General features: G+C 34.9%; 1 long non-coding RNA gene across 1 annotated transcript in view; it reads left to right on the top strand.

Annotated features, from left to right (window-relative positions):
- Positions 1-22,321, top strand: part of LOC136791276 (uncharacterized) — a 384,451-nt gene that overhangs the window by 218,834 nt on the left and 143,296 nt on the right. Inside the window, exon 6 of the long non-coding RNA XR_010832909.1 lies at positions 7,666-7,812. This is a non-coding gene — a long non-coding RNA (uncharacterized lncRNA). The remainder of the gene's footprint in view (positions 1-7,665; positions 7,813-22,321) is intronic.

The following is a 22,321-nucleotide window of genomic DNA, read 5'->3' as shown; positions in this document are numbered from 1 at the left end:
CTTCTTTTGATGTGCAATAAGATTAATGTCTGCAGGCAAATTTGCTGTGGAACATGTAGGCAGTCAAACTGAAAACTGATCATGTCTCTTATATTCTCTTGTAATAAATTGTGTATTTTTTACAGTTACGCAGAATTTAAAAATCATAGGGTATTATTCATTACCAGATATCACCAGATGTTATTCATTAGCATATCGTCATTGCTGATATTCTTGTTGTGACATTTTCCTCTATTGACTGAGCCACATTTTATGTGGAGATTTCTCTCTTCACTTTACAACCGCCCCCCCCATTTTTTTTCACCACATAAAACAATAGAAACTTCTACCAAAAACAAACAAAGAAACAAATACAAAATCTATTTTTCAGTGCATCTACTGTATGCATTTCTGAGGAATTTAAAACAAAAGGCATATATTATCCAAGGCATTGGAAAAAAAAAATAAAAAATGAAGCACGTTATGTAATTTTGTGATTCATTAATTCATTTATTTTCCCTTGGAGAAGCAAAACTATGTCTCAATTATGCATCAAAGGACTGTATCTATTCAAAATATTTTCCTTGATCTAGTATGTGTTTTATATCAGTGGATAATTAATAAAGCCACAGACAGGCTTTGGTGATACCTATAGGTATGGTGATATCTATATCAAACTGGAATTGATCGTGTTGGTACTTTAAAAATTTTACATAGCTTCTGGAACAAGAATTCTATTTTTCTAAAATAAAAATTGATTTAAGTTATGTCACTGATTGTATTTTAAATTGTTAGGATATTATTTCAGTAATAAACACTAACATTAGTGTTTGCTTTAGGAAGTTTTCTGGAGGCACCAAACGAAATAACAAAGGAAATATTAAAATTGCAGCAGATATGTCTGTAATCCTTAAAAGCTCAGAAATTTAAATTCCATGAGAATAGACTCCAGGTGCTATAATTTTGAAGACAGAAAATAGTTAATATGAAACTTGTGTTGCAATTTTGTAACAGTACCATTGATCACAAACGTTTTTATATACATATTGGACATTTTACATATGCAGAATTTATTTTTGAGCCACCAGATTTCTGATTAGAAGAATTATTTAACTGTTAATTTGACAAAACTTACAAAAAGATGAATATAAACATAACTAAGATTGTTGGAAAAAAATAATATTCGAAGGCTATAAGCCAGTCTTCTCTCTGTCACTGAGTTAGAAACAAAAATCCTCCTTCCAAATTCATTAATATGTACTTATATTATATATAAATATTACTTAGTAAGAGTTATAGCTAGATTTAAGCTCAGACATAGGTCTGACCTTTTGTTATTTTTGACCTATGCTAGCCACTGTAAAAAAAGCATTAGAGAAGCTGCATGCAAAACTAGGAATCAATCAGAATTTTAGTTAGTGACTATAGATATATTCGTATGAATGTTTTCCATAACTTGTTCTCAGAAGGATAGTTCCTGGAGTTTTTTAAGATATGTTTATATTTATGTCACCCTACCTAGATTGCTTCTTTTTGCGCTGATGTGGCATTTTCTGGCCTGAAGGACCACGTTAATTAAATTTTGTGTGGACTACAGATGTTTCACCATTTAGAAAAATAGAAAATTAGACTCAAGTGATCCAAATGGAACATTTTGCAGACTGAATGGCAGATTAGTAGAAAATGGAAGTGACAGACATAGTTTTTACTTACGAAAATCCATCAGAGCCACAGAACTTGTTGAAAGCTGGGCCAGGCTCACAAATTGTAGCAAAAATGGCACAGCTATAAGCAACCTCCAATGTGTTTCACTGTAGAGACAATATGACTAATAGTCAGGAGTTGTAACATTATGTCCTTGACTTTGTCAATATTTACTGTATGAGGTTGATAAAGTCATTTGGCTTTTCTGCATTACTGTTTCGTTATGAGGCAAGTAATGCTGATCTTTCATGGTAAAGTTCAGTGAAGCCTGTTGATAAAATAGTCCAAGTCTTATGCTAAAGAATGCTTACAGTTTAGCTCTTTGATGCTTCAGAAGTATTTCAAAAGTATTGGAAAAGGAGCTGGAAAATTCAGCTAGTATGCAAGTGCGTGTTGATGTAAAATGGTATACTATTAACTGCAATAATCATTAGATAGATGAGTTTCACTTTGAAGAACAAAATGAGAACATGAAATATTTTTTCCCATTATAAGAAAACTGAGATTCATGGCAGAATATCAGGATCCTACCACGGTAAACTGGAAAATAAATAAATAAATAAAAATATAAAACACATGGCAAAGAACCCAGTAAACCTGGAGGTGATTTTTTTTTTTTTCATAGAAGATATTTCTAATATTATTATCATGGACATGAACACAATGCACAACAGAGAATACTGGAAGAATGTAATTATACATAGAGTCTAACTATTTTCTGTGCTATTACCTCCCCCCCCCCCCCCCCCCAAAAAAAAAAAAAACGGGTTTTCATGCTAAAACTGCAAAACTGCTTCTGTTAAACATCTTTAATATTAGAAAATTATTGGGTGAGATTGGATGTATTAAGTTAAGAGAAATTATTACACTTAAAAAGAATGTTTGAAATGAGAATGCCTGAATCTGCTTTGTGTTTCTATCAATGCTGACATATGCCTGTTTTAAATACGTGTTCTTTAAATTTAGGGATGTTTCTGCCTGAAAGAGATCTCCAATATTACTTTTACTGATTTTGTCTTTTTGTGAACAAAAAACCCAAATTATTGCAACAATGTTTTTGTGAAGGCAGATTAGAACTAATAAGGAAATTGATTAAACGTTCAATATGTTGTATCTTTCTTTAAATAATGGCATATTTTATATTTAAGCCAGTCTTGTAAAGCAGGTTTATTGTTTTATTCATATCTTGATTTTTTTTTGAATTGTTATTATAGAATAGATATTCAAAATCCATCTACCTCTGTACAGATGTATAAGTATGTAACGTAAACTTTTTACAGTGACCATATTTTAAGTTCTTCCCATATAAGTTGGATAGGAGGACAGACTATGGTTATCTTGAAAGTGTTTAGAAGAATACTCACGAGCCTACAGCTTTTACATTCTTAAAATCCCATTTAAGCTTTTCTTATTTTTATCTTTAACAAAAAACTTTATGGAAAAGCTATGCAGGAATAGTAAAAAAGAATACATTGAAGTGCATGACATTCCATTTCTGCATAGCTAGGGAGATTAATGAACATGCCTGTAGGTTGGCAACTGCTATCTCCAGTGATTAAAAAAAAATAAATAAAACACCCATAACTACAGCACGGTGTGTCTTGCTTAGGTCAAATGTAGTGTTCCCTTCAAATAAATAGGTTTCTTTGGATTGTTTTTCTTTTTATTTTTCTAGATACTATCATGTTAGCAATTTAGTGATGTTAAAGTAATTATTTTTAGCCACATAATATTCATTTAATATAATGAATGTAAGAATTAAGGCCTGAATATTCAAAATTGGTCAACTAAGGTTAGATAATTAAAATATAGACCTATAATATATGATCTGTTTGGGGGTATTTTTTTAAAAGAATCTCTTGAAATGAGGTAATATCTGAAATGAAACACTGCTGAAAAATTCATAATTTAGTTATGGGGTGGAATTTTAAGGACTATAGGAGAAAGCTTCTTGCTCTAAATGTCTAGAAATTAATCAAAAAGAAAGACATAGTTGGTGGAGATCAAATTCAAGCAAATATTTCAAAAATAAAATTATCATTAGACATACTTATTCAATTTCCACAATCCTCTTGCATACCATTATGTTTTTTTCCCCCCAATTTTCCAGATTTCATTACCATTAAAGTTGTATTCAGGGAATTTATTTTCTTTAACTTTCTGTATTGTAGGATCAAGATTTCTGAATGGGCCTTTAATGTCATATTCCAAAGTCCATCATACTCCTGAGCAGTGATCTTTCCATGGCTTTTTGGTAAACTATTCCTGTTGATTTCGTTGTGGAATCCTTTAGGAGAATCTCTATCTCTCCAAAAATAAAAAACATTTAAAATGTAATTTTTAGTAAGTAATTTGAAAAATACTATTCAAATAAATAAATAAATAAACAAACAAAAATCCACCTCCTCAAACATATTCCTATCAACTGTTGTTGATTATAATTCAGTTCATAACAAAGCTCATAGTGTCCTGGGTGATAAATAAGGTGTTCTGGCAGGTGTACTGTGGGTGTTGTAGCAGAAGAAAAAAGAACTGATATTTTCATGATCAAGACTTGTCTTTTCCAAGAATTGGGATTTTATTTTTCACCAAAAAAAAAATTTAATTTGACTAATTCTCAACACACCCACAATAGCTGGGAACTTGATTACCCCACTTAAAGTGTTATAATACAAAATAAATACCTTTTCTTTAATTTTCCTTTCACTTTCACCATGGCAAAGCACAGTACCAGACTGAGATAAAGACAGTTTATTAAGACAGGAAAATAATAATAACAATAACAATAATAATAATAATGATAATGGTATTACTAATAATAATGTGTACGAAACAAGTGATGCACAATGCAATTGCTCACCACGCGCTGACTGATGCCCAGCCTATCCCCGAGCAGCCGGCCCCCCACCCCGGCCAGCCACCCCTATATATTGTTTAGCATGACGTCAGATGGTATGGAATACCCCTTTTGGCCTGTTTGGGTCAGCTGTCCTGGGTCTGTCCCCTCCCAGCTCCTGCTGCACCCCCAGCCTGCTCGCTGGCAGGACAGAGCGAGAAGCTAAAAAGTCCTTGGCTTGGTGTAAGCACTGCTCTGCAACAATTAAAACATCAGCATGTTATCAGCACTCTTCTCATCCTAATCCAAAACATAGCACCCTACCAGATACTAGGAGGAAAATTAACTCTGTCCTAACTGAAACCAGGACAATAGGGAAGAGAAAAACTGTATTGTAATATTTTCTTCAAAGAGGAAGCAAGGAGGAGATACATAGTATTACAAGCAGCATAACTGTTCCCTTTATTTTGCTACTTAGTAGTAATATGCAGGCATATTATGCTTAATGCAGGCATATTAGGGTGCTCAGTGAGGAAAACAAACAGACTAGATGGCCTTCCACAGCTCTGTTTGTGACATTTCTCTAAATTCCTTATGAAGCTGTCCAGAAACAGTAAGTTATAATAAACAGTATGCTACAACTCATGCAAATTATCAATGCCAAATTAATTATGTGTATGGCATACCCCTAAAAATACTACCAGATAAATATTTTGTTGATTATTGAGATACAAAATAGACCACAATGAATTTGTAGACCACAATGTAATTTGCATTGAATTATTAATTATCACACAGGTTCAGATTTATCATTTTTCCATGCTGCTGAGCATTCTAGGAACAACGTACGCTGGAAAAAAAAAATAAAAAAATCGACTGTCATCCTTTGATGAGCTTATTCAGCTAAAGCAAAAGAAAAATATTAGATAGGTATGGAAATAAGTTTATCTATTTTTTTTTTCCCCATGAAATCTGGCACATCATTTACAGAGTTGGGTGCCAAGATGTGAATTTATTTGCTCCACAAGGATTTGCAGGCAGTGCCAAATCGTTATTACCAAACTTTATTTGGTTGCAAATAAACAAAATATTTTAGATCAAATTTCCCCTTTTAATTTGATTAATTACTAGACATGCATAAGATAGTTGAATAAAGCTCATATGTTAAAGCATAGAAAAATAGCTTGTAAAATTACTAAAGTGCATAAGTAAGAAAAAAAAAATCTTCACTTTCATACTTGAAAACGTAATATGGAAATGCATAGCTCTTTTGTCTCAGGTTTCTTTCTAAGAGCTATCATTACTTCTGCCTATGAAAAAAAGTACAGCATTCTTGCTGTAGGGTTCTTATTACAAAATTCAGTCAGAAGGTGTGACAAAAAAAAACAACAGCTGGACAACACAGTACATTGCCACAGCAAGAAATCTGTGGTTGATCCCCATTCCAAATTTTATGAGAGGAGGAAGACCCTGGCCTGCCTAGTCAGACTGAACTTTCCTTGGTAGCAGCTTTTGTGGTATTCACATCCAGGGCTGTACTCATGTTCATTCAGTTTGATGTCTGGTACCTGACAGCAGCTGCAGTCATTCAGAGGAGATGCACTGTGTCCTGCTCTGCTTCAGCGAAAACAAAGCCAGCCTTTTCCACCACAGCTGCTGAGCTTGGCTCTCCCTATGGGCCTGCGCACCCCTGTGGGCTGCAGCCAGCATGGTCATTTTCTGTGCTGTCTGAACACTGTTTTGTGTTCTGGCCTGCACCTGGGGCAGCCAAATGACTCTGAAAGCTGAACCAGGAAGGAGTGGCTTTGTTGCACTCACCTCCTACCTCTACAGTTTGCCCACACTTTCCCCAGAGCTTTAACATAGCCTTGTCATGATCTGTGCTTCTTCTCAACTGGCAGCCACCTCTGTGGCAATGTCCCCACAGCAATAAAAAAAAAGTCACTAACACATTTGATGTTCAGATAGAGTGCTAAACCACAAGAAAGAAAATAATATGCACAAACATCCATAAATAATATGTGTGATGCAGTTTGAAAGGCACAAGCCAAGGCCACTAGGGCTCACACACAGCAGTGTTTGGCTGTCAGCATCTCGGCTGGGCACAGCCATTTGAAGGCAGGCACTGGCAGCCATCACCTGGAGACCTGCTGGGCAGCAGGGCTTGGCCATCACGCATAGGGAGCCCTGGAGAGGAGCTATCTGAGGTCCTGTGACAGCCTTGGCCTCAGCCCCTGCACACTGCTCACTCCCAGCCCACCTGCTGGACGTGAGGCTCAGGGCAGGTGGGGTGAGGAGGCACAGGTGTGCTGAGGAGAGGTGAGGGGAAGCGGCCATTTTGTGGAGGTGAGGGGAAGGGGTTTCTCTGGAGACTGACAGGGAGATGCTTTTGAAAGTCAGTAAGAGGCAGGGAAATAGGAACAACAGAAACGGTATATAGGTAGATAGAGCTTTAGTTTTGAAAGTTTTATTTCTTGTTACCAGGAAGTCCAAATATTTTCAGTATTTGTTGTATTTCTAAAGTACAACGTAGCTTTTGAGACTAGAGCCCTTTCTTAACATGTCTGCTTGGAGTAAAATGTGCTGACTGACTGATTGGTTACATTCAACTCAATGCCTAGAGTTTCCCACCGTGAAGTGATGTTGTGGTGCTGCACTCTTGACAGTCTGTGTGCCTATTTCTGTCTCTTTTGCCCTCCTTTCTCACAGTGGGTTTGGAAAAATGACCTGTGGTTGTAGATTATCAGTAGATGCTTCCTAGGTTTGGAATCCCCACTGTTGGGGTCCATAACTGTGCTTAAAATGAATTTTATGTTTAACTGCTCTCCTAGAGGACAAACTTTGGAGGCTGGGAGATTTGCAGCCTGGTAAGGGAAGAGACAGCTCTGTAATTTAATTCAGTAATGTATTCATAGCAACTTTGTAGAGCACAGTGGGTTTGAAATGTGGGGTGGCTATATTAAATAAATCATGCCCAGCTCTTCAAAGCTTAGTTCTTCACCGACATCAGGCCACCTAATTTTCATTACTACAGTGACTAAATCTTTGAGGATTTCAATAGGCAATAGCTGTAAACAGTGTATTATATGAAGTACCCTAAATCCTGTGAAGGTATATCCATATTTTTTTGCTTTTCTTTCCTCTAGGGTCATTGATGAAGGAGAGTCTCAGCCAACTACAAACCCTCCAGCAGCTAAGTTGAAGTAAAAGGTTTTAGAATATCTCGTAGCTGAGGGGATGGGAGCACCAAAGGTCATGTCTGTGTGTCTTTGAGGGAGCATGGAAGGCCAATGGTAAGTTTAAATGCTTTATGTTTCTTTGGTTATCCTGATAGGAAAGGTTATATTTTCAACAATTTTGGCAGATATTTCAATTCCAGAATTGTGGCTCTATGGAGAACAGGTAGGTAGATCTCTTCCTAACACTTAGGCCAAACAAAGCGGGTATTAACCTCTGAAGCAAAGCATACATGGGGAAAACAATAATAATAATAATAAACCATCTATTTCTATACCATTTTTTGTAAATGGCTGGATGAGGAAAAAACAAAAACGACTGAATTTCCTGTGTCATAGTTGAAACCCTTAAGTATTGTTCTTGTGGAATATTGAGGAATATGCACTAAAGAGAAGGAGTTTCCTATATAACACTAGTAACAATTCTAAATTTCATGAGGAAGCTTAGTTTGGTTGGGAGAAAAAAGTCTTTCACTACTGCTGTAGGCCACTGGTATATATGATATTATTGGAAAACAATTAAAAGACAACTAAAAGATTAGCAATTGGTTGCTATATCTATTACTTTTCTCCAGAATCCTAGAGATGTACTTCATATTGTTTCTAATTCCTTAATAGTATTTCCTCTTTTATTGTAAAACCTTTTCTCAACTGCTTGATGTAATCCTTTGATGCAGCTCTAAATGATAAGACCAGTTTATTTTCCAAGGCACAGTAATAATTGAAAATATTTACATTTCTACTAGATAATCTTGTAATTTTGATGAATTGAGAAGCATTTTGGTAATTTTTTTGGTGGTATCTCCTGCTGAGGGAGAAGATGTGGGAATGTAGTTTTACTCCTATGATGCTGATGCTTTGTACAATGTATTTCCTGTGCTGCAAGATGCTGACAAGGAAGTGTGCACATTTTTACTGAAATATTGAATTTTATTCAAAGCTCCCATGAAGGGAGGTGTTTTAGCATCTTTTTCTTTTAGATCTATGTTTAGTAAATATGTTCTGTCTAGAAGCCATAAAAACAGAATTTCATAATTTTCTTAATAGTATTTCATAATAATAATATAATTTCATAATAATAGTATTTGCTAATTTGAGTTTTTGAAAACTCTTCATTCTACATTTTGGTTAGAAATAGAGTCCACTGCTTCCTCTTAACTGAAGCTAATGGAGTTAAAGCAGAAGAAAGTTTGTTTATAACTTAGAAGAAAGAATGCCTTTAGTATGAAATCCGTTCCTGTAACATTTTGAATAAAAGATATACAGTGATTTTCATTGTACTCTGGCAAATAAAGTGAAGTCATAGCTAATCTGGCTTATAAAAGTATCTGATATTCTGTTTCTTTTTCACTTCTGAGGATTGTGGTACCATAGTAAATATTATTGCCAGGAAGAACATTAAGCATACTTTTATATACATTAAGAATGTCTTTGACATTCACTGACATAGATAAGCAGTTAGCAAATACTGATAAAAAAAATAAAGTACCTGACCTTTTTAGAATGGATACTAATATTTATTCAGGATGATTTCCTAGCCAAGAGTTTCCTACTGAACAAATTAGGTTAACAAATTAGTGTCTTACAAGTCAATTAGCAATTTCAGGCCAATGGTAAGCAGTCAATTAGTGCTGTACTGCTTCTGTTCTATAGCAGGAGAAACCAATTTGTAATTATCACTTCTCTGTTCAATTTATGGCTATGAATATCTATGTCATAAAACAATTCTGTATGGATTTGTCAAATAGATAAAAATAGTTCTTGAAATGCAGAAAGAGCATTGCAAAATAGTTTAGGGTTTTGTTGAATTGGTTTATTTATGCCATATAGGAACAAAATGAGATTATTACTTATAGGAATACACTTAATTTTTTGAATTGGTGTTACGCTTTTTTAATTATAAACTGCTTTATAAAATGTGCCTTGTTGCATGAGTATACAACTCTTAACAGTATACAAGAAAGGTTAGGCTATTTAAATGATGAAAAAATCTTTAAACAGAAAGAGGTGTGATTGCATTACTAGGAGAACTAACTTGATCTACTGGGGATATGGATATGATTCTGTGTACAATCTAGCTTTGGTATGGATTGATACAGAACTTTGTGAAAGGGGTAAAACAATAATATTCCCTCTCTCTACTTACGTAAATTTTAATTCTGCATCTAGAACTTGAGATCAGAGGAGCCCTAATGGCAGTCAGGGGATAATTCCAAACAGACTGCTTTTGTTTTGGTACATTTAATGATTGGACTGAAGGTGACAGGGAATGGCTATTGGAGCTTTCTTGGGTTCTTTTCTGATGCTTTTGTCTATTTTTGTCATTTCAGTAGCTCAGATACAGTCCTAATGCGGGAGAGGTGCCACTTCACCAGAGTAGTGCCTTTTCCTTTTATTTGTCTGTAGAGTAACCACCTGTATTCTATGTAACCACCCTACACTGTGATACAGGCAAGCTGCTGCTGTTACCACTCAGTTGAACTGTTGCTTATGTCTGAAGGAAAAAGTGACTTTCATGGCAAAAAAAGGAGACTGGGGTTTTCAGCTTTGCACAGAATAGGTGCAGTCTGCAAGGCTAGTCAAACAGTAGCATAAGCATGCTAGGACTTTGAATTTACTTTCACAACTGTATAAGATGATCATGGTCTCTGGACCTCCAAGATGCAATTTATGACCCAAAGAAAATAAGTGCTTAGAACTGTTATAGAAGACATCGAATGTGAGTTTATTGGGAGATTCAACATTCTACGTGGATGAGAGAAAAAAAAAAATGCATACAGTGTGTCTGTATGTGTATAGATGGCATGTCATGACTTCCTATTATGTGGAGTACCTATATCATTACTTTGTGATCAACGTGTATGGACACTTTTGGCAGAAGGCGGGTTGCTGCAAATTTTCAAAATACCACATATCCAAAGCAAACGGAAAAATCTAGAAAATTTGGGGAACTATCTCTGAAGTATTCCAACAGCCTGTTTCTGAGCACCCTACTCTAATTGTGTTAATGTGGTCTTCTGTGAAGCTGAACGTTCCCAAACGTTCCCCAGGGTGCTCACAGAAAGGACTGCTGAGAGGAGATAGTCTGCCTCTCATAGCTGCCAACATCTGAACCGTGTCTTTGTTCCATCCCTGCTTCATGTCAGGTAGGGTCTTGCAAATGCACCCTCCACCTTCTTCCTGTGGTTGATCAGCTGGGAGTGGAAATATGTTTCAGCAATGTCCCCGACCAGGAAGAATCCTTCATTAAGGCATGTTGCTTAATGCTGCATAGTGTTCTGGCAAGCACTGTGACTAGTAAGTGAGAAGATATATGTTGTCTTTCTAGAATAGGAAGAAAGAAAACAAAGAAAGAGAAATTATGGTAGGAATAGTTTTAAATGCTAAATGATTATGATGATGATTATTATTATTTTAGATTTAATAACCAAAATGAGTATTTTGAGCTATTGGAAAATGAGGGGTTACCTTTATATCCCTCTCCAATTTAAAAAGAATATTTTCCATGCTGTGTTGTGCCAACCGTGAAAGAGAAAACTCTTATAATAAGCTATGGTCTTGCTGAAATAACTGCTAGAACTCATGACTTTTTTTTTTTTTTTAATAAAAAGAAAAATTTTAAACAGAACACAAACAATGAAATACCCGTACTGCACTTAAAGTGTACCTGAAGGTAGGTAATTCTGTTTAGGGAATGCCAAGGGAACCCTACTTACCCAATCTCGTTTAGTTATCAGTGACATGGAGAGCTTATACACGCAGGGGATATTACACAGTACCTGAATTTTCTCTTTAAATTTTGTCTGAGTTTTTTTTAAATTGAAGAATCTGCCTTTAGCCAGGAAAATACATGAATATTACACTGAAATCTTGTACTAATTAATATTATATTCAAAAAAAAAAACCTGTTTTCGTTATTTTACCAAGTTCTTCTCTTAGCATATATTGTCAAAATCTTGTCACTTTTAAACAGAGAGGCAATTATCTTAAATTACAATTCCATTAAAGTCTTGTTGTACGAGGGGGAAGGCTATAACTTAACTCTTGGTGGTGCTTTTGTTCTACTGTCTGCTGATGCCAAAGGCCTGGTGGTGTCACTGTGCCACAAAGGTAGCTGTATCTCAGGATAGTACCCTAGTGATGCTGTTTACTTGTTTGAAAGACTGATACCAGAAAAGAATATTAAGGGAAGAGCGTCAGTGAAGCTGAAGAATAGGAATGGAGAGTATGCTGCATCCTCAGTACAGAGGATTTAAATGATCCATTGCTTGCTATATAGTGCATCTGCCAGTAATATCTAAGAAATAAATGTTATCTTTGTACAATGAAGATATGTAAATGAATTAAAGTTCCGTACATAGAGTTGTCTGGTGTTGAAGAAGATAAGGTTGTTCAATTAAACAGCTCTCACAATTAAAATATGTGATGTTTACTCTTGCATATATGGATTTAAAGCTTCTGTCATTGAATATTTCTATATGTTGTTTAGCAGTACAGCAAATAAATCAAAATACTTTTCAAAAACAATGCAATCCAGAGCCTTCAGTGAGATTTAGAGGAAGAAAGCACAGATTTATGGGAGAATAGGAAGAGGGAAAAGCTAATTTTGCTTACTGCCACTTAGGAAAAACTGTTTTTATTTTCCATAGGTCTTTGATTTATTACTTGACATATTCTGATTAATTAAATATCTGAGCCAAATGTATGAAATATCGCTCTGAAAACAGCTAGTGTATAAAATTGTTTATGCTTGCTTAAGTCATCCTTCTACCAAACCGAGAAAAAAAAAAAAAAGTAAAAATCCAGTAGTGAGAATAATCTAATGAGAATTTACCACTTATTTTATCCTCTAAAGATACTAAGTAAGTCATAGGAAGAGTTCAAGAGTATATTAAGTGTATTTTTTCCTGTGCTCACAAATTAGCATGCAAATTAAACAATCTGCAGAGTCACTGAATTGGCACAGGAAGTCTAGCTCGGGCTCATAACCGTGCCATGCACAATGTCTGTCCATTTGCTGTCCAGGTGAGTCACTTTAACCTTGCAACATCTCAGTGCAGTGTAGTCTGGACCAATGGGAATGCTGACAGTTAGACTTGAGATCTGGTAAATTCATTTTTTTTTTCCATATGTTTTATCCCCTACACACCTAATTCTTCCCTCATGCCCAAGATAATGGCAGTGTTAAATATCAGCATTAGTTTACTAGGTTAGCTTGCTGTATTTCTTAAATAAGTTATTAATATTGACTATGATTTTGCAAGTTAGTTTTATACATGGAAACCAAGTAGAAGTTTGGCGCAACAGCAAGTATTGTTTAAAGGGCTTGGGAAAGGCCCTTATCTAAATAGATCTCTAAAGTAGTAATAACTTGCTATAAGTTGTTATCACTAGTGCTTTAAAAATCCTTCAAGATTAATTCAAAACTATACATTTAATTACTGCAACAAATGTAACTATATGCAAGCCAGACATATCAGATGATGTTAGTTTTCTAAATTAATGTTTCCTTAAACTTGTTGATGTCTAAAATCATAATGAAACAAAGCAAAACCATACAGAACAAATATGTCCAGCTGATTACTACTACTTGGTAAAATAAACTTAAGAATGTTTGAACTGGTTCAAGCACCAGATCTTTTTATGCAGAAACATTGTGAAATATCATAATAACCATTTTTGTGACTGTGTGATTTTTTTCTTCCTAGTTTCGGCAGTGTTAAGTACAGAAGAATATCAAATTAAGATGGTAGCTATTCATATAGAGTCATCTAGTTTGAACAAAGTAGTCTTTATTGATACTATCTGTTGTGGTTATAGTAAAACCTACAGTCAGATAATGATGCTTATAATAACAGATAAAGCTTATGGACTAAATAGTAGAAACAGGAAAGAGACAAGGAACAGAGATGGAGGTAGTGGGTTGTAGCAGAAACAGAAATAGGTTTTGATTTCCCATTTCTTTGATGATATTATACTGTATCGCTTTTGTATTCATATAACTGTACTGAGGTTTCAGCTGGATTTTTGGGAAGCTTGTTTTAGTACATGGTATAATAAAGCAGAGAATTACAACCTCTGTGTAGAAAATTATGCAAAGAGATTAAAACCTCAGCCACATAAAGCCTACAGAATCAATTTAAAATAAATAGTAATCTTATTAAAAACTGATGGATGTATTTTTTTCCCCTGCAACATAATCAGTACAAAGCAAAAATAGGGTGTTTTCAAATTAAAGTATCAATAAGGTGAACTTTCATATGTAAGGAAGAAGTATGTTTTTTATTAAAAAACTATAACAGTTCACCATTGAAAAGCAAGCTGAAGTTCCCTAGCTGATGTAAAGATGCTGCCATATGTTCAGCTGATTTGCACAGAATAAAATCTATCAGAATAAAATAAATGAAGATACAGATATGCTGCTTCAAACAATTTCGACAACCACTCTCTCAAACTGTCATTTATGCAAACAGTACAAATATATAATTTAGCAAAATATGTTGACAACTGAAATTTGAAAGCCAGTTGAGACTTGAGATGTCTGCATATTCCTAATATACAAAAGAGGAGAAAAATCTTCGCAGTAAGCTCCCTGATAAACACACAAAGTGCTTCTCAGATGCAGTACCATGACTTGTTGCCTTGCACGCTGTATCACAGGTGTGTTGTCGTTCCAATGCTGGCTACCAGATCATTTACAGTAGTGGAATAGTGCAGAGCAAAACTGAGAGGACCTCATGAAATCAGAGTAAAGGATATCTGATCTTAGTCAGAAAAAGCACCCTGCACATATATTTTTTTTTCCCCATATTGTTATGTTGTTGGGTTTTTTTTTAGTGTTTTATTCAAAGGTAGACAGGGCAACAAGATTCTTGTCTTAAATATATTTCCTGCTCTGCCTATGGGACAGTATAGCATTAAAGAGTGAAGCATTGTGGGAAGTATAGCATTAGAGCATTGACTTGATTTAGCATAGTTTGGTTTGTATCACGTTGCCTTCTTGAAGTGCGTGAATTGGATTCCTTTCAGAGGAACTAAAATAAGGTTATAGTTGAGGATGCTGTAGTCTGCCTGCTAATGGGCACTCTGTCAGGGGGACCATGCTAGAAAGTGTCTTAGATCTCCTTTGTCTTCCGCTATGAAGCACACACCATAGACAAAGGCTCCTCAGCACCAATTGTTATGTTCTGTAAATCCATTCCTGTTGCACTGCACAGCTTAGAGGTAGAGACATTCCAGTGTGAAATTGGCATAAAGCTGATCCTCTAGTAAGGGTTTAATCCAAGCAAGGGATTCTGCGAAATGCTTTGGGCCCAGAACCATGGAGTGGTTCATTCTTGTTCAGTATCAGCACCTTGCTCATTCAGGCATCGTTTAAAGATGAGTAAGGGATACATGAATCAACATGTTTTTCAAAACCAAAGATGCTTAATTGCTGATTGACCAATCTCCAGGAAATTCTTCAATGTGACCAAGTTTCTCTGTCCCCGAATAAATCTCATTTTTCTGAAATGGAATGGAAATCATCACAATCAAGAGTTATGAAATGTTATGTTCATCTTTTGATAGACTTGTGCTAAATATCACATTTGTTCTAAGGTAGCCTTGTTAGAAAAGGCAATTAGGAACATGATAAAAAGTGTTTATTTGCTTTATTATTTTTTTTAATACTCCTTTTGAAAGTGTACTATGCATAACTCAGTGCTGCAGCTTGCAAGTCCTCAGCAAATAAAAATATGACAGCCTAAAGAAACTAATGATTAAACTAGGGCTTCCATGCAGATAACTCTCTCTATATGCATTATCCTCAAAAGGCAAAACCCTCCCCAGAATTATGAAAAGAATTTTTTGAATACCTTTTTTTTTTTTTTATATTGCAAAAACTATACAAGTGCTGAGAAGGTATATCACCTGGTTGTTTATTTGGTAAAATCAACCTTTTAATAGGTCAAATGTACAATTTATTCTTTATCAAGGAAATTATACAGCAACCAAAAGTAAAGCTTAAGATCAAATCCAATCAAATGAATTATCTATGATATTTGGAGTAATGAAAGACTTCTCATTATTGTAGAAAAGTTATTACTCAGCAAAAAGATTTAGTATAATTCCCTAACTGATTGATGAATGAAAAGCTTACTAGAGAGAATTTGTGAAATCACTTTCTATTTCTTACCTTTATTGCATGCTCCTTGTGATGGAACAAAAATTGACTTTACAGCATTCTAATCCCACGAACATCCAGCTTCCTGTCAGCAACAAGTTCTACGTGACCTGCTTTTGAGAAATTCTGAATGACATTAGATGTAGAAGCCATCTCTGATAGTATGGAAGAAGGGAAGTTTAAAGAACAAAACAGGGTCCCTGAAAAAAGTTAAATATACATAGGGAAAAAATATTTTTAAAAGTAACACAGTGCTATTTGAAAATAGCATTAAAGCATAGTAAATAACAAAAACAAAAAATAAAATCATGGAACTGGAGTAAATTCAGCAAGCTCGCTTGGATTGAAAAGATATTATTTATTCATGCCGATGACATGTCTGAGGTAAATGAGTTCCCTCAAAATCAAGGGGTACAAGCTCCAGCCATGTGGTATCCAAATTGCCAAATCCGTATTACCCAAGCATGTTCTGAATCTATCACTGTTCCAAAGAACATGTTTCTCAATCTCAAAAACACATATAGGAAATTAAATTGATTTCAGGGTTCCGCCTCCTCTTTATAAAGATATGAATATATAGTGGTTACTGCAGTGGCTGGAATGGCAGTCCTTACTCTGCTGCCCAGTTTTATATGACTGGAAACTTTAGCTCTTGTTGCTATTCACCTTGAGGTCATTTTTGTCATTTGCAAAAGAATAATGGTGAAGGTTTTCGATTCAGTTGTGAGGTTAGTAAGTGACAGTAAATTGCACTGCAATCCCTTGGCATAATCATTTTATGATTAAAAATATAGATTATATATATATATATATGACTTCATGAATGAGCAGAAGTGCTTTCAGTGTGACTGCAGCCAATGTTCTAGTCATTCTAGTAGACTGACTCAGACTGGAATTTTATCTGTGAAAGTGTTGTTAAATAATATTGTCAGATTCCTTAGTAGTGTGACAGATGCTATTTACAAGTCTGGAAAAAAAAAAGTGTTTATCTGTCCAAACTTAACAATGTGAGTGTTGCTTTTATATTTTCATCCTTCACTGCACATCTGAGATATGCAGCGTTTGTATCTTAATCCTTCTCCTCCAAATTATGTAATTGCTGTCCATTAGTGATCTGGGTCTTGCCATATCTTTCTCTTTTTAATATGCACTACTGACAAAAGTGCAAGTCCCATCTTTCTTAAATTCACTATCACTTCTTTTTTTTTTCAAAAAAAAAAGAACGAAAGAAAAAAAGAAAAAAGAAAAGTTTATTATTTCAAATAAAATAACAGTAATAATAGACATGCTAGCTGCCAGGCTGTCCAGCTGCATTTTCTATTTTCTTTCTTGTTCATAGAAAAGAATTTCTGAACTCTAAAGAGTGACCCTTCCCCCCCACCCCACCCCAGCAATTCTTTAAGCTGGCAAGGCATGTTTTTGTTTTCCAGACTTGTCAGGGATATATTTACTATTCATAAGGTCTGTGGTTAACTACCAGTCTGTTGTTTGATTTGCTATCCCTGTCACTGTGGTATACTTTTGCTCTTGGAGTGTCTTCTAAGTAAGAATTTATTTTCAGTGGCATCTACATCCTTCTATAACCATCCAGTTATGTTTATTCTGAGGCAGTTATGTAGAACAACACTGATTAAAGTCAGGTAAAGGCCTGGCCCGGAGCATTTATTTGGTAACGTAAATAAATTTGGCTACAACTCTAGGTCTCAGTACAAGAGACTTGTTCAGATCCTTGCATTAATGTAGCATTTTTTTGTGATAAATATGATGACACACTTCCAGATCACAGGAAATAGGTGTTATTTTCCCTTCTAAGCCCAGTCGGGAGTAAGTAGCAATTTTTCTCAGAGAATAAATACGTCCGTCAAGAGCTTCATTTCCCAAAAGAGGACAAAAAAAGGTCTATTACTACAAGAGCAGATAGGATATTTATTGAGACTCCTTATAGCAATGACTCTTCAAAAAACTAAGATACTTCATTTGCTGGGGCACGATAGCTTGCTCCAATTCTCAGGGTGTGAAAATACCACAGGTAGGTTCTGTATCTGTGTCTTCACTGGCACAGAACCTTCCACTCTTGATGCCTGCAGGCTGTTTCCAGGACACAATCCATTACTAGGTCAAGCTGTGGTGGTTTTATCCAATTTGCAGGCTCATCCTCCTCTACATAGATGCGCAATTATTAGTACTTAGCTATGGCATCTAAAGTAGAGCACTAATGCTAGACCACAGAGGACTTGCTTCTAATGCTTGAAAGAACCCACTTCCTTTGCTAGCGTGCTAATGTTTCACTCATCTGCTTGTTTAGTTAGTGTCCAGAATGATTTATTGCATGTTCTGTAGCTCGTTTACAAATAAAGTGGACAAGGTCTTGAAATGTTGTAGCAATTTTAAAAATAAATAAATCCCTCTCCCCCTTCCCCAGAAATTCTAATCAGAAAATTTTGGGGGAACTTTCTGTTTTTTAGTTTAGATTTTCTGATTTGCTTCAAAAGATAAACAGATGTAGACTCTTTGGCATTGCAAGACTCATTATCATATCTTTGGGACAAGATCTTTTTCATGAGCTTTTGGGAAAATTATTAGCAAAAGAAATGGACTTGTCAATACTGTTTATACCAAATCAAACTTTTTTTTCTTGTGCTGCACAAAGGTCAAATGTTGAGTTTTTCTTAAAATACATCTACTGCTGGTATTTTTTTCTGTTTTATACCCTGGCCGTTCAAATTGCAGTGCAGCTGATAATGTTCATCTTCTGAAGGAGCTGATGAATTAAACAATTAATTCATTAAGGGATTTTCTGCATGACTTTTATAGTAAAATGAACAGAGTTTTTACTGAGCACATGAAAAGAAAGATGTATGTTCGAATGTGGATTTTTTAATTTATTTGATATTTGCCACTAGCTTAAGATCTCCTTGTTGACAGTAGGCTTTTGATTGGCCCATTGAGAATGCTATTCTCCCTTCAGCTGGTTACTTCAACAAAGGGTTAATTTAGTTTGGGTTCCTTAGTCTGTCATTGCCTCTTCTTTCTTTTCTCTGTGATTTAAACAGAATACTTCAGTCTCCCAGGCTGTCAATCTGTCACTTTTCATAAGCACTAAATACACTAGGGGAAAAAAGCAATTTATTACATTTTCACAACTGAGGAAGACTGGATAGCTCAGGAGATTGGTAATGAGCCTACATACTGAAGTTACAGGTACAACAGAGTGCTACACATGCTGTTCACAAATTCAAAGATCTGCCCATGGACACACCCTCTAGGCTACACCAGAGAACCTGAAGATGGAATGTGGTTAATGGAACACAATTTTCTTCTATGTAATTGCAGTAAGCTTGGACTGAGGCACCTTGAAATCTGTGTTTAGCAAATGAAATCCCTGTGATATGTGTCTTTCTCAGATGATCTCCTTTTAGGAATCTACTGCAGATGAATTTACTGCAGAGTTAATTTTCAGGAATCTACTGCAGATGGACTTAGTTCACAGTGAATGTTCTCTGCTCTCATACAGTACAAATGCAATATAAAATTGATTATTTAGACCATTGTGGTATATCACATTACGGCATACTGTAAGTTGATACTCTAAAAGGTAAAAATATACAGCCTGACTTCCACACTAAAATAATATATGTAAAAGTAACACTTTCAAATGTTTTTTTTTGCTATGAAATTAAATTTTAGAATACTTCAGAGATTCTTCTGAACTTTTAGTTGGGGATTTTTATGCCTAGGGTCTAATGGGGAAAAAAAATCAATCAAAACCACCATTTGCAGTGGGTAGATATTCAGACAAAAATTACAGCCAACAGTGGTTCTGTTGCATGTGGAGACTGCTTAGGAAATGTGTTAAATTGTACTACAGAAACTTTCACTAAGCCTTTATGATCTCCATAAGCTTTTGGCTCCAGTTATTTCAGCAGAGTGACATGAGGCTGCACCTAACTTTGATTTGAAAATTCATAGTGGTGGTTCATTTTACATTTTTAATACTCCCTCTTTTTTATTTTTTTATTTTTTAAAGAAAAGGTAATAAATCACTGCTTTTGGAAAGAAGTTTGCAGAAGAATGGTTATTAACTAACCATTTTGATAAATTATCTGAAATATTTGTTTAGATTTCATAGAGTAGTGTCTTTTGAAATTAAATAAAGGTTAAAGTTCAACAGAAGTGTGGGTGGTTTGGTTAATTAGAGCTGCATGATGCTTTCCTAGCAGGAGCTCTTAAGTGTTTTAGAAACTTTTTCATTTATAACTACTTAAGCAATATGGATTTTTCCATGATAATAGGTGAACTGAAGTGCATGAAAGCTAAATGATGCTCATATGCTGCTATTTTCCACCACCTGAAGCAATGTCTGAACAATTTAGTATCAAAAACCAAAACACAAGACGGGATTAAAAAAAAAAAAAACACAACAAAACCATCTTAATTCTTGTGGGATGCTTCAACATATATTACTTTGTAAAGTATCTGATATGACAAGATGTTCATTTTATGGTGTTGAAATGTGAACCCTGATCAATAATAAATAAAGTAGGTGCTTTCAATAACTGACACTATAGTTTAACATTGAATGTGGAAGTAAAGAGGGATATCCTAGCAATTCTTACAAGGCACATGTATTTGTCTTCACAAAAGCTGAACAGGATAACCTTTAACAATCTTTACTTTGGTGAGGAGCTGACCTATGTGTGCACTGAACAGACTTAGTTAGCTAAGACATTAGGGAAAACATGAAAGTATGTACTCACAGTCAATGCAAGTATTACAGTGCCTTTCACATACCTGCGCGTTTTACATACTTTGTGTGTATTTTCAACAAAGAAAAGATTATTTTTTTTCTACTTGTTGTTAGATACAGCTTACTTGTAAGTTTTATATGTACATAAGGACATATAGAGTGCATAGGAAACTGATCTGTAAAAATGTGTTCAGGTTAAATCCTTGGCTTCAAATGTTCATGTTCACAACACAACTTTAGCATTCATCTGCAAGGACCATACTTAAAAAATGAAGAAAGAACATGACTTCTTGAAGTCTAAAATGTGTTCAGATGCGATACTTCTCAGGCTATTCAAATACGTGATTCAGGTCTGTTCACGTAGAAATGTAATAAATTTTAGGGAATTTTGAAATGATAGGCCTTCTTTAAAGCTTTCTGTTTGGATAGAAAGAAGCTATACAGTGAATTTAAAGATTTTATTTTCACTTGATTCTCTCTTACAGTTCTGAGGCTACCTGTGATTAATAAGATGTAAACTAAATTTCATTTCTAAAAAAGCTGATGCTTTTCATTGACACTTTCTAGTTGTAGAAACTAACGTGAATGAATTCGTGCTATCACTGACTTACTGATTACCAAATGAAGCTGCATTTAATTCATCGTCTTTGCCAGATACCATTTTTTTTTATCTGAGGGTTTGAGAAGAACATTATTGCCATCATTACATACTATCTGCCAGATGGTACAGTGGAAGTGATGTATCATGTATTTGTATTTCTTTATCAGATGTTCACACCAGAAATATTTACCTTTACGTAACATTGGCATCAATTTTGCAGGCTGCAAAGCAGATTTATTCCTCTGGAAAGGTGTTTTTAATAAACTGAGTACAGTGACATTTGGAAATGCAAGCCTTGAGGCATTTGTATCTTATACCAAAAAGCTTAATTAACTCATGACTTAGGTTGTTTGGGTGTGTTTCTTTTCAGCACAATCACTTAAAATGAAATGAAATAATATTACCAGATGAAGTAAAATAAACAGTAGTGTTAAACTTAGTTCATACGTCTTATCACTGAAAAGTCAAAAACGTGGCATTGGCATCACTTAGGAACTTCATAGATTAGGTAACTTCTGGTTCTTCCTCTCATCAATCCTGCATTCAATACCAATCGAGTACCAGTTATCCATACATTAGAAAATAAATCGTACTGGACATGAAATTGATGAACATCAAGAGTTGAGTAGTTAAAAATATTTGTATTTCCTTGCCTTCTGGTGAGGCTTATTTTTGTTAGAAGTTGAATGGCTGAATAGATAAATTCCATTAGAAAAATCTTGATTATGTGTCCTTCAGTGTTGGTACTTTTTGCCTTTTTATCTGCTTGTTTTCTGCTTGCCTCTCAGCAGATAATTGACCTTTAAAGTGCTGTCCTATTCTGAATGGCAAATTAATAATAATAATAAAAAAATCTGTTGTGGAACTAATGTTCATTGCCTACATAATTTTCTGAGGTTACAGGAGCGATATTTTGGAGGCTTCTTCCTGACTGCAAATACTGTCAGGTTTTTGATAAACCCACTGTTTATAATACGAAACACCTTGCTCACTGCTTATTCCGTATCAAAACATTGTCATGCAATGCATCTTCATAGAAGATCAAACTTCACTA

Source organism: Anser cygnoides, chromosome 7, assembly GCF_040182565.1.
Source record: "Anser cygnoides isolate HZ-2024a breed goose chromosome 7, Taihu_goose_T2T_genome, whole genome shotgun sequence".
NCBI lineage: Eukaryota > Metazoa > Chordata > Aves > Anseriformes > Anatidae > Anser > Anser cygnoides.
The sequence above is the reverse complement of the archived record's forward strand: the minus strand, read 5'-3'. Positions and strand labels throughout refer to the sequence as shown.